The sequence below is a fragment of the Manacus candei genome, unplaced genomic scaffold (assembly GCF_025592945.1).
Source record: "Manacus candei isolate 608988 ecotype Guabito, Panama unplaced genomic scaffold, ASM2559294v1 h1tg000148l, whole genome shotgun sequence".
NCBI lineage: Eukaryota > Metazoa > Chordata > Aves > Passeriformes > Pipridae > Manacus > Manacus candei.
This window is the reverse complement of record NW_026138196.1, coordinates 844,593-856,723: the sequence shown is the minus strand read 5'-3', so window position 1 is coordinate 856,723 and position 12,131 is coordinate 844,593.

Here is a 12,131-nt window from a genome sequence, read left to right as displayed (position 1 = left end):
TCCTGAGGTCACTTTTCCAGCCTGGGCTCCCTACAGTCCCACCCTGAGGTCACCAAAACACAAACACCAAATATTTCCAGGTATTCTCCAAAGTCTGGGAGATCTTCCTGCCATGATTTTCACCTCTCCTGCTTTGCTTCCCGTTGCCAAACCGAGCCCAAATTTGGAACGAGCTGCAATTCCAGATCCAAGCAGAGCTCCCAGGTTGCTCAAATATAATTCCTTTGCTGGAAGAACATCGTGTACTTGGTCATGGTGCTGCCCTGGCATGGAGAGGGCTGGATCAACCACATTCCTGGCTCTGGAAGGGCTTTTGGAATGAGTTGAAGGCTTAATTAGCTGGCAGTGGGAGTTTTGCAGTGTCCTCTACCCACGAGCCATGGCCAGAGCTCCATTCCCAGAGGCAGTTTTGGATTTCTCCTGCAAAAAGACAAATCCATGGAGGTTCTCCCTTTTAACCTGCCTGTTCTGGCAGAGCAGCCTCAGGTTTTGCTGGACCCCCAAGAGCAAAACACCACCACAGAGTCCCATTGCACATTGATTTTATTCCCACTCCCAGCCTTCACTGCACCTTTTGAGTTTAACTCCAATATTTCATTGAGGGCAGTTTGGTTCTCTTTGAAACCCTTCATCTCACAGTTTTCTTCAGATTCCTCATTCTCATAGATGAGAACACTCCTTGTCTACCCTTCCTACATCATTTATATTAAATATGTTAAATGTCCACCCTCTATCCACCTTTCCTACATCATTTGTGTTATATGGCCCTGTGTCCACCCTCTATCTACCTTTCCTACATCATTTATGTTATATAGACCTGTCCATATAACCTGTCGACCCTGGTAGCTCTTTTCCAAGCCCCAAATCCCTTCTTTAAATCCAGGTATCCCTCATGAACCCATGAGAACACGAACCCATTTGTACTCCAGCAGAGGACCATCAGAAACCCTGATAGAACCTCATGGAGAAGGAAAAGTGTCCCAGATCCTCACCAATCCCAGGACATGCTTGGAAGTGCCAAGATGTGAAGTGGACACAATAAATTCCTTCTGAAATCTGAAGAAAAATCGAGTCTCCCTGAAAGCAAAGCTGGAGCCAAGATACATGGATAAGAATTTCCTCATCTGTGTGTGAAGGCACTTGTGACAAATTCTATTTTAACTTCTTGCTCCAAAAATACAATTCCAAAGAAAGTTCCGTTTATTTTTCACTGTTGAAAATGAAGCAATGGATGGAATGAATCACAGAATGGTTTGAGGTGGAAGGGACCTGAAAGATCCTCTCATTTCACCTCCTGCCATGGGCAGGGACACCTTCCACTGTCCCAAGTTGCTCCAAGCCCTGTCCAACCCGGCCTTGGACACTTCCAGGGATGGGGCAGCCACAGCTTCTCTGGGCAACCTGTGCCAGGGCCTCGCCACTTTCACAACTTTCTTTCTTTCTCTTCTTTTCTTTCTTTTCTTTCTTTCTTTTTGTTTCTTTCTTTATTTTTTTCTTTTCCTTTCTTTTCTCTTTCTTTCTCTCATTCTCTCTTTCTTTCTTTCCCTCTTTCTTTCTTTTTTTCCTTCTTTCTTTCCCTTTTTCTCTTTCTTTCTCTCTTTCTCTCTTGACCCTGAATTGGTCAGACAATTGGACTGTATGTCCCTTCCAACTGAAACCCTTTTCTTTTCTTTTCTTTTCTTTTCTTTTCTTTTCTTTTCTTTTCTTTTCTTTTCTTTTCTTTTCTTTTCTTTTCTTTTCTTTTCTTTTCTTTTCTTTTCTTTTCTTTTCTTTTCTTTTCTTTTCTTTTCCTCTCTGAACCACTCCTTTTTTTCCCTTTGCTTATTTTTTCTTTTTTTTTTCTTTTTTATTTCTGTTCCCCAAAATGCAAAATCCTGCTTTGGGGGTGAAACCAAGGAGTGAGTGTCTTGGCTTGGGGGTTCCTGGATACTTGGGTGATACAGCCCACATTTATATGACCAAAATTCCCAGCTACTCACTTATTTCATAGGGATAAAAAAAAATATCCCACATTTACCATTTGCTGTCCGGAAGTGTTTGTGTGTCAGCACTTCTGCACATGAACCAACATTAATTTCAGACTCACCAAGTTCAGTAAGAAAGACGACCCTCCCAGATTTTCACAGCACTGCCCTTTCTCAGACACGAGTTACTGGGCTCAGCCTGGCCTGGCCTTGCCCTGTGGTGGTTGATCAGCAGGGCAGTCACGGCCCAGGACATCCCAAAATGTCCCTGTCAGAGAGAACTTAAAACCAAATACATCAGGAGCCAACTATGGTGTTGTGTTGGCATCTCTGAGAACAGCACTAAAAATTCCACTAAAATTCCGCTAAAAATTCTGCTGGAGCCATGAATGCTGAGAGCCCAAGTCATGGGCAGAGACACAAAAATAATGGAATCACAGGATCACAGAGTGGCTCAGGTTGGAAGGGACCACAGTGTCTCATCTGGTGCCACCTCCCTGCTCCAGCAGGGCCATCCCAGAGCACAAGGCACAGGATTGTGTCCAGATGGGTCTGGAATATCCCCAGTGAGGGAGACTCCACACCCTCTCTGGGCAACCTGTTCAGTGCTGGGTCACTGCCCAGCAAAGAAGTTCTTCCTCATGTCCAAGTGGAACTTTCTGGGCATCAGTTCCTGCCCGTTCCTCATGTCCCATTGCTGAGGCCCCCCTGAGCAGAGCCTGCTCCATCCTCTGCCCCCTCCCTGCACACTCTGACAGCCATGGGGGAGGTCCCCTCTCAGTGTCTCTTCTAGAGGATGAACAGCCCCAGCTCCTTCATCCCAGAGATGTTCCATCCCTTCAGCATCTCCGCAGCCTCTGGACCTGCTCTGGGAGCTCCACCTCTCTGCTGCGCTGAGGAGCCAGAACTGGCCACAACCCTCCAGATGTGGCTCCCCAGGGCTGAGCAGAGGGGCAGAGTCACCTCCCTGACCTGCTGTTGAGGTATGGGCTGGGTGAGCAGACAGGGGATTAGCTTGAAAACTAAATGTCCAGGCTCGGAGATCAGTGACACAAAGTCTGCTTGAAGACCAGTAACTGGAGATCAGAGATCAAAACTGACTCCAGCCCCATCCAACATCCTCATCAATGATCTGGATGAAGGGGCAGAGCACCCTCAGCAAGTCTGTGGGTGACACAAACCTGGGAGGAGTGGTTGATACATGAGGGGGTCGTGATCCCACCCAGAGGGACCTTGACAGGTTGGAGAAATAGGTGAAGAGAACCTCATGACATCCTGGGTAGCATTAAAAGAAGTATCAGTCGAGGTGGATGATCCTTCCCTTCTGCTCAACACCTGGAGCCTCGTGCCCTGTTCTGGGCTCCCCCCAGTACAAATCACATGTCAGTGCTCTTCCTGATGCATCCCAGGATCCCAATGGCCTTCTTGGCCCCCCAGAACATGTGGAGAGCTCCTTGTCCACCAGAACTTTCAGCTCCTTCTCCATGGAGCTGTTTTCCAGCAGGTGATTCCAGCAGGCTGTTTTCCAACCTGCGCTGGTGCAAGGGGTGATCCTTCCCCAGATGTAGGACCAAGGCCAAGCCACTGCTGGGCCTGGGAAGCTGAGCAGAGCACATCTGGCTGATGGAACACCACCAGAAAGGTGAAGACAACCAAAACCAGCTTGCAAGAGACGCTGATACAGCTCTGCCTCAATAACAAGAAGCCACACTTTTTTTTATTGAGTTTGCAGGTCCTCAGGGCTGGGGCTTGTTGGGTTTGCTTTGTCTGAACTTGTCCTGACCTGAAATGAGCTTTGTGTTTGCTTTGTTCATCTGCAACAGGAGCTTCCCTAATTGGCCAGGTGATTATGCCCGAATTTACCTCACTTTTGTTTACCTTTCTCTGGTGCAACTCTAAGTTTGCACAGAGGGTTGTCACAAGGAGTTGTGTTGTAGGAGGAGATGTTTGTGACAGAAAGAAACACAGACCTGGTACAGCAGCAGAGGCCTCAAGAGCTGGAAAAATTTCTTCATGGAAAGAAAGGTGGAGTCACCAACCCTGGAGGGATTTAGATGTGGCACTTGGGGATGTGGGTTTGGTAGTGCTGGGTTAGTGGCTGGACTGGGTAACAGAGGTCCTTTCCAACCTAAAAGATTCTATGGATGTGCAGGATGTGGCACAGGGCAGTGCTGGCATGGGGTGATAGGACACAGGGTATTAAGCAAGTCCCCAGTGGTCAAAGAAACAGAGACCTTGAGGTGGGAAAAATCAGCTTTAGGAACAGCAAAGAGAACAAAGAGCAAAAAAAAAAACAAAACATTTACCACATCATAAAATCCCTTGTGAGGCAGACCTGAGCCTTCTGACGCAGGGAAATGGAAGGAATGGAAATGGAAATGTTCTTCAGCCAGAGAGTGGTTGAGCACCCAGGGAAGTGGTCACAGCACCAACCCTGTCAGAGCTCAGGAAGAGTTTGGACAGTGCTCTCAGGCACATGGTGGGATTTTTTGGGGTTGTTCTGTGCTGGAGTTGGACTTGGATGATTCTTGTGGGTCCCTTCCAGCTCAGGATATTCTATGAATCCATGAATCATAAACCAAATGATTCCCAGCAGACCCTTTGTTGAGGGAGAAGAATCCATTTCCACCATCATATTCCTCCTAATGGAGGGCTCAGGGTGCAGGTTATTAATAATAGTAATAATCACATCAACAATAATAATAATAATAACCTTTCTCTTTTTATGTCTAAATAATTAGATCTTCACTACTCATAATTTTTTGATTAAACTGTTATGATTTCATATGTAGTAGCAGATAATAGTAATAATAATTCATGCCAGTAATAATACAGAGTAAGGAGAGAAATAATAAACTTTTAATTTTACGTAAAAGGTGTGTTTCATTTTTGCCCATAACAGGATTTTGAGTGTAACAAAACCACGGAGATTCCATGAGGAAAGGAAATCTGGTAACACAGGACCCTTCTTTTCCCAGGAGCTCGGATGGATCCTCTCTGAGGGGAAAGATTTTTTGGAGCCAGTGATGGAACTGAGAATTGGGGCAGAATTGTGGTGTAAAGATCCACACTTGAGCTTCTCATGGCTCCCTTGGGAATTCTTGGAAAGAGAGAGAAACAATAAATTTGATGTTCAAAGGGGTTGTGGTTACTCCATCCTTGGAAGTGTCCAAGGCCGGGTTGGATGGGGTTCAGAGCAACCTGGGATAGTGGAAGGTGTCCCATGGCAGGAATGAGATGGTCTTTAAGTCTCTTCCAACTTGAATAATTTTGTGATTCCATAAAATATTCATCATCCATGAATAAGGGGGAGCTGCTGGCTCGGGCCAACTCAGTTCCCACCCCACCTCCATCCTCCTGTAGCCTAAGGAAAGTCTCTAAAACATTCCATCCCCCCAGAACGGGCTTTGGAGGATTCAATCCACATTTCCCAGCTGTTTGTGCAAAGGAATATTATTGTCCATGATGCAGCTTTGGGGATGGGGAAGGGGAGGACAGAGCTGGGCTGCCATGGGCTCTGCTCATGTGTGGAAGAACAGGAATCAGGGAAGAGCAGTTGGATTGTCTCCCAGTCCAGCCCAGGGAGTTGCACCACAGACCCCAGAGCTGCCTTCCAACCTCATGGGTGTTGTAATTCCAGATTTTTGATCCACACTGGGAGGCAACTCCTTTTATTTCAGCTTTCCCCCCAAAACACCTTTCCCCAGACACCAGTGGCTGTCACTTCCAGCTGGAAATCTTTCCAAATATCAGGACCAAGCTCTGTTCTTCCCCTTCAGAGGAGCACAGAGCAGTTCCTGTGCTGTCCCCAAGCCTTTCCCAGCTTGTTTGCAGAGAGGACAGTGAAGTTGCCATAGGGAGCACAGATCTGTAGAGGAATAATTATTGCCTGGTGGCACAGCCCTGCCCTTGAGGGCCTGACTCATGTTGCCACAGCCTTGAAGTAAAAAGATAATCTTCTTATGTAACCGCCTTCCCTGATCGAATTAAGTCATCGAGATTTGTTTTTAAAAATCGGTTTTGAAAAGCACTTCCTGGATTTTACAGGTATTTCCTGGTCTGTGCACACACACAGCTCTGCTTGCAAAATGTGATGCTCGCTCTGGGGACAAATACCCAGTTTGTTTTTTTTTTTCCCAGCAGGGTAATGTAGCACTGGCTGGATAGGCTGGGAGAGCTCAGGGTGTTCAGCCTGGAGAAGAGAAGGCTCCAGGGAAACCTTAGAGCACCTTTCAGTGCTTAAAGGGGCTCCAGAAGAGCTGGAGAGGGACTGGGGACAAGGGATGGAGGGACAGGACACAAGGAATGGCTTCCCACTGCCAGAAGGAAGGGTTAGATGGGATATTGGGAAGGAATTCTTCCCTGTGATGGTGTAAGGGGCTGGAATGGAATTCCCAGAGAAGCTGTGGCTGTCCCACCCCTGGAAGTGTCCAAGGCCAGGTTGGAGGGGGCTTGGAGCAACCTGGGCTAGTGGAAGGTGTCCCTGCCCATGGCAGGGGGTTGCATGGAAAGGAATGGGAAAGCTGATCTTTAATTTCCCTTCCAACCCAAAGCATTCCTTAATTTCATGATTGCTGAAGGTGGGTGTCTCCAGGTTTGATCAGAAAGGTACATGGAGAACCAGAACACAAATAAGAACAGACAAGAGGAATAATAAATAAGCAGTAAATGAGATTAAGTCCTGCTGTGCAACTCCATGGACATCAGGGAACTGCAGGGATGCACTTCCAGAGGGGACAGCTCAGGCACTGCTGAACTTAAAGCTGCAGCTCATGTTTTCAGCAGCAGCAAAAGGCTTGTTCATGCAGAGACATAAAAGAAAAAATCCTCTGGATGCTCCTGAAGGGCTCTGTCATCCCAGCAGGGGGTCAGAAGTGCTTCCTGGAACACTTCTTCTAGGAAAGAATCAGCAACACAATGGACTCCAGTTATCCTGTGAGGATTGGAAGCAGACACAGATCGGAGTTTCTCATTTAGAGGCAGCAGTGGAACATTCTGATTCCCGGTTTTTCTTGGTTGGGACGTGTCAGGCAGTCAGGAAGGTGGATTTTTACCTGGAGGGCTTTCAAGAGGGCATTTCCCTGCCCAGCTGCTGCTCCCTTTGCCACTGGGGAATGGGAGAAAACACAACACGTTCAAAGAAATGTTGTACAGTGATGTGTTTATCCAGACTCCTGCCTGGCAGCTGCTGCTCCCAGGGGAAAACAACCTCCTGCTCCAAGGGAAAAACTGCTTGGGCAGCTCCAGGGCCCGTGGGAAGGACTCTCAGCTGGGAGCTGAAGCAACAAACCACAGCCAGATCGTTCTACAAAAATTCATCTCTGAGCTGGGACAAGAAGAGGACACAAATCAAACATCAGGTGGCAACTCATCCCAGCCCCATCCAGTGTCAGGAAGGGGTGGGATGCAAACCAGCCTCTCTCCACTGACCAAGGAAAGTCCTGCCTGGTTTCCTCAGCTTTTGGACACATCCAATTATTCACCTCTCTCTGAAGTTCTCCTTGCCCTGGAACATGGACTTTTGGTGCTCTCCCAGCATTTTAAAGAAGGTGTAGGAAAGACTGAGCCAAACTCTTCCCAGAGGTCACAGGATAAGAGGCAAACCCAAAGTGTTGGGAATGCTCAGCAGAAAGGGCAAAAAGGGAGCAAAAGACTCATTTATAAACAATGGGGGGGCAAAACTGCAGGGAGAGGCTCAAAGAGCCTCCAGGGGTGAGGAGAAAAAAAATGTGGGCCCAGGGGTCAACTGGATGAGAAGGGAATTACATTTCAGCAAAAAAAAAAAAGAACAAAAAAAAAGATAAAAAATAAACAAAAAATGCTAAAAAATGCTAAAAAAAAAGATAAATACACAAAAAAATTAAAGAATACTCAAAAATGATACAAAAATACACCCCAAAAATGTTGCTTTTCTTTTGTAAGGGGGGGGAATAAATAGGCAGAGACATCATTTCCAGAAGCAGGAAAAGTGCAGACAGCTTTACACCAGGTGAGTGGAACAGAGCTATTCATTAATTTTAATATCAAAATACCTGCTCCAAAGAGAGGCTCAGGTTTCTGCTGAACCAGGAAGCATCTTCCTGTGTTTTGAGAGCTTTGTTTTGATCTGGGGGATGAAAATAGGAACACAAAGCCTCACCCTCCACAGATTTTCTGCTTTTCAGCCTCAATCTCTCGCCGGAGCCGTGATCCCTCCTGTGAGAGCTGAAAGGAGGGAAATATGCTGCCAAACAGGCCAGAGATCAAAGAGGTGAAGCCTCCAAGGCCAGTGGAGGAGGGGAAGATTAAATTCCTCCACGTGGTTCTTGTCAAAGCCATGTGGGCTCCAGGGATGCTCCAGTGACAGCATGGAGAGGTGGCTGCAACCGGCCCTGTCTGGGGCTTGTCATGGGTGGGGATCTCCACAAATCCCCACAAATCCCCTTGGTCCAAGTGCTTCATAAACAGGAGGGATGAAGGACACAACTCAATCACAGAATCATAGAATCAGCCAGGTTGGAAAAGACCCCCAGGATCATCAAGTCCAACCCTTGATCCAACCCCGCCGTGGTTCCCAGCCCATGGCACTGATGCCACATCCAGTCTCACCTTAAACACCTCCAGGGACGAAGAATCCACCACTTCCTTGGGCAGCCCATTCCGATGGCTGATCACTCTCTCTGGAAAGAATTTCTTCCTAATATCCAACCTAAACCCTCCCCTGGCAAAGCTTAAGACAGAGACCTCTTGTCCTACTGCTGGTTCCTGGGAGCAGGTCCCTTCCAACTCAAACCGTTCAATGATTCTGTGACTCTGGGATTCCATGAACTTACTCATCAGATCCAAAGACACTGGAGAGGATGGTGGAACCGAGGAGCAGCTGATGGAATTCGGGAGCAGTTCATGAAAGGGTTGTTGAGCAGCAGAAACAGGGGGGCAACACTGTAGTGATTAAAGTTGAAAATCTGATCTAAAAGGCTCAGCCCAAAGGCCAGGGAAAAAAAGTCATGATGGAAGCAGTAGATTGTGGCATCACAAGCCAGCTGTGAACCCTTTCCTCACTTAAACAGATTTTACAGATGCACAGCAAGACAAGAGGAAAGATAATAACTGTGAAGAGGTCTCCCTTGAGCCTCCTCCTCTCCAGGCTGAACAGCCCCAGCTCCCTCAGCCTCTCCTCATGGGAATTGTGCTCCAGACCCTTCCCCAGCCTCATTGCCTTTCTCTGGACCTGCTCCAGCCCCTCCATGTCCTTTCTGAACTGAGTACCCAGAACTGGACACAGCACTCCAGGTGAGGTCCCACCAGTACCCAGTCCAGGGGCAGAATCCCTTCCCTGCACCTGCTGCCACACTGAATGAGCCATTTCACCTCTTATCCCAAGGATGGAGGGATGTGACCCCATATCACAGGATGGTGTTGGGACTTTCTGATTTCCTCTACCTTTTGTGCTCAGCCTGCTTGGCTCCGTGACTCTGTGGATTTGGGATGGCTGGAGAAATCCCTGCCAAGGACTGCTCAGAGTTTCCCAGAATCATAGAAATATAGAATCATGGAATGGTTTGGGTTGGAAGGAACGTAAAGATCATCCAGTTCCAAACCCCTGCCCTGGGCAGGGACACCTTCCACTATTCCAGGCTGCTCCAAGCCCCATCCAACCTGGCCTTGGACATTTCCAGGGCTGGGGCAGCCACAGCTTCTCTGGGAATTCCATTCCAGGCCCTTACCACCCTCCCAGGGCAAAATTTCTCCCTAAAATCCCATCTAAATCCACCTTCTGTTTCAAACAGAATTGTTTCTTTTTGCTGTGACATGTTTACAACCTGCTTCTGATTTGTAGGAGTAATTAATCATTTAAATCTGTTCTCAAACCACACAAAGCCTTTTTTTTATTATTCTTTTTAATTTATTTATTGCAAAGGGCTTTGGTTCAGTGTCACACACGAGGATGTGCAGGATTGTGACACAGCTTTTTGACTACAAAATGAGAGGAATATTTATCAGCCAGCTTTGATGCTGAAGTCCTTGTGTCTAAATTCAGACTCTGAGCTCAGAGGAGAAGTTGCTGTAGAGCTTCAAAGCCTTGTTGGGATGATTTGTTAACTTGGCAGTGAGTCCTTCCAGTGCTCCCACTTGATTTATATCTGGGGAATGCAGGACACTTTCCAGGTGCAAAGGTGCTGGTTTTCCTGAGAAAGGGATCTCCCAGAAATCTCGGCTGGGACTGTTGTTGCAGTTTTCCCACCCCAAAATGAAGGTCTGGATGCCCAGTGCATCCTTGTCCCAGTTATCAGCCTGAATCAGAATACGCAGCTATTTATAATGAGAACCTACATCTTGATACCAAAAATAGATTTGAGTAAAAACCTCGGAAGGAATTAAAAAAACATGAGAAAAAACAGCTCTGCATTTCGACAGCTCAGGTGTGTGGACCTGCTTTGCTTAAAAACAGTATTTCATGGAGAATGGGGGCTGGTGGTATTTGGAAAGATTTCCAGCTGGAAGTGACAGCCACTGGTGTCTGGTGAAAGGTGTTTTGGGGGAAAAGCTGAAATAAAAAGATATTTGGATCCAAATATGGATCCAAATGCAGAATTATAACACCCACGAGGTTGGAAGGCAGCCCTGGGGTCTGTGGTGCAACTCCCTGGGCTGGTTTGGGAGACAGTCCAGCTGCTCTTCCCTGGTTCCTGTTGATTCCCACGTGAGCACAGGTCTGTTCTCCCCTTCCCCATCCTTTAAAAGCCGTTTACTGCACCTACATCTTTCCAGACCTGCAGGATTTAGCCCAGGAATTGAGCAGACATTGAGTGTCCAGGAGAGAAGTGATGCTATGAAAGGAGGACCAGGAACGATTTGGCCCCATTCCTCCTCCTGTGATCAGGAAAAACATGATCCCACTCTGTGCTGGACTCACCTGGGCTGCAGAGGGTTAGTGCAGCAACCTGTTGCCACTCATCCCATGGGATATTCATTCCCAGGCCACGGCAGAGACATTTCCTGGGACTATTTCTGAATGCTGGTGCCGGGAGGAGGTCACTGTGTCATTCCTTCTCCCCAGAAATAAAGCAGGAGAATCTTGGAGCCAATTAAACTTCCAGGGGGTTGTCCTTATCTCCTTCAAGCTCCTAAAAGCCTCATTAATCTCAGATGCACCTGATCCTCCTTAATAAACCCATCATGTTGTCACATGTTGTTGCAGAGCCTGGGTGATTACAGGATTCCATAAATCCCATTAACTCTTCCTTGGCCTCCAGGGCTGTGGGGAGGCTGCCAAATAAACGAGGTTATTGAGCAATCAGGGAGAGAAAACAACACAGGGACATCCATCCACCCACACCCAGAGTCCCACCTGCACGTGCTCCTGCAGGCCTGGCCTTTCCCAAAAACACAGACACTCCCTATGGCTCCAAACCACTGGCACAGCTGGCACAGAGTCTGGGAGAGAGTTGTGTCCTCTGTGGGGTGGATCCCACCACTCTGGCTCAGAGCTGAGTGAGTTATTGAGGGGCTGGAGCAGGTGCAGAGAAGAGCAGCGAGGCTGGGGAAGGGTCTGGAGCACAGTTCCCATGAGGAGCAGCTGAGGGAGCTGGGGGGCTCAGCCTGGAGAGGAGGAGGCTCAGGGGAGACCTCACTCTCTGCAACTCCCTGACAGGAGAGGGGAGCCCGGAGGGGGTCAGGCTCTGCTCTCAGGAACCAACAGTAGGACAAGAGGGCACAGCCCTGAGCTGTGCCAGGGGAGGTTTAGGTTGGACATTGGGAAGAAGTTCTTTCCAGAGAGAGGGATCAGCCCTTGGAATGGGCTGCCCAGGGAGGGGGTGGAGTCCCTGTCCCTGGGGGTGCTGAAGCAGAGCCTGGACGTGGCACTCGGTGCCATGGACTGGGTGCCAAGGTGGGGTTGGGGCACGGGGTTGGTTGGACTCGACGATCTCAGAGGTCTTTTCCAACCCAGCTGATTCCAGGATTCTGTGAATTCTCAGTTTGTAGAGGCTATTCTTGTCCTTCCCTGGTTGCTTTTGGGTGGAGGATGGATGAGCTCTGCAGGTTGGAGACATCCTTGGCATCAGGGCAAGTGGAGAAACGAAGGAGTTTGCATCAAATAAGTAAGAGGAGCTGAACACTTCAGCTTGGGAGAGATGTTAGGAAGCATTTCTTCCCAGAGGGAGTGGTGAAACACTGGGACAGGCT